Consider the following 1,772-nt stretch of genomic DNA (forward strand, 5'->3'; position numbering starts at 1 on the left):
GTCTCCTCCTCCTCCTCCTCTCCAAGATTTCTTGACACTGAGAGGGGAGAGAATGAGTGAGAGAAAGAAAGAAAGAGAGAGATAAGCCTCCCCTCCTTCCCTCCCTCTCTCCTCCCCCTCTCCAACCCTCCCTCCTCATCTACAGCAGGGGTCAGCAAACTTTTTCAGCAGGGTCCACTGTCCCTCAGACCATGTGGGGGGGTCGGACTATATTTTGAAAAAAATATGAACGAATTCCTATGCCCCACAAATAACCCAGAGATGCATTTTAAATAAAAGCACACATTCTGCTCATGTAAAAACACCAGGCAGGCCCCACAAATAACCCAGAGGTGCATTTTAAATAAAAGGACACATTCTACTCATGTAAAAACACGTTGATTCTCGGACCGTCCGCAGGCCGCATTTAGAAGGCGATTGGGTTGCATCTGGCCCCCGGGCCTTAGTTTGGGGACCCCTGATCTACAGCCTTTGCAAAGTTTCTCTCCCCCTCCCTCGCTCCCTCCCTCCCTCTCTCTCTCTCTCTCACACACACACAGAGCGGAATCCCCCTCCAGTCCCAAGAAACAAAACACATCTGTAGATAGACATCTCACAATGCCAGCAGTAGTAAGAACCGTTTAGAGAGCACTTCTCAGCAGTCCACTTTGTAGTCACCCTTACAACCTGGTAAGGTAGGCCAGCATTTTCATCTCTGTCCCTCTCCTTTGAAGAGTGGAGTTTCCATGCCCGGAAGATTGAGGCTTCAAAGGTGTGACTTCTCTAAGGACAGCTGAGTGGTTGGGGTGTTCCCTTTCGGGTTAGCATTTAGACCAGGGGTAGCCAATGTGATGCGCTTTAGATGACTCCCATTATTCCTGCTGGCTGGAGCTGATGGCAGTCCGGCAGTCAGGGCCCTTCCAGCGGATGTGTTTATTGAGCGGTCATCCTGATTTGTTTGCAAGGCGAGTAGACAGCCTTGGTTACTTAATGAGCATTCACAGGAAGATAAGAACACAAGAAGAGCCTGCTGGATCAGGCCAATGGCCCATCTAGTCCAGCATCCTGTTCTCACAGTGTCCTCCAAGATGCCTGTAGGTAACCCACAAGCAAGACCCAAGCACAAGAGCACTCTCCCCCACTGTGGTTTCCTGCAACTGCGATTCAGAAGCATTGTTGCCACCGATTGTGAAGGCAGTGCATAGCCATTCTGGCCAGTAATCATTGACAGGCTTCTCCTCCATTAATTTGTTCAATCCCCTTTTGAGGCCATCCTAATTGGTGGCCATCACCACCTCTTGTGGCAGTGAGTTCCATACTTTAACGATGCACTGCATGAAGAAGGACTTCATTTTGTTTCATTGGCAGAGGGTGGGGTGTTGGTGCTTTGTTGACACTGTGCCAAAGCAAGTGCTATCCTTATACATTCTCCAGTGCCCCTCCCCTTGTCACTTTCCTTATGGAAGAAAGCTCAGTCTTTGGGGGAGGTCTGTTTGTTTCAGATCAGCTTTTATTGTGCAGCCAGTATTTGCTTGTGTGTGGCTCAATCCCATCCGAAAATTGTGACAGCCTGGAAGTGCTCTTAGATTAAATTGGTACAAAACAAGATAGTTTACAGCCTTGGATTTTGACTCTCGTAGCCATTATGTTACATCAGTTCTTGCTTATTTCATTTCTGTGTGTGGTTATTTCAATGGCATTATATCATAAAATAATATCTTTTATAACTATCTTTTTTCAAACCCCAAAATTAGCACTTTGTTAAAAGGGTGCCAACAGACAAGACAGGAAAG

This window comes from Lacerta agilis, chromosome 13 (genome assembly GCF_009819535.1).
Source record: "Lacerta agilis isolate rLacAgi1 chromosome 13, rLacAgi1.pri, whole genome shotgun sequence".
NCBI classification, from domain to species: domain Eukaryota; kingdom Metazoa; phylum Chordata; class Lepidosauria; order Squamata; family Lacertidae; genus Lacerta; species Lacerta agilis.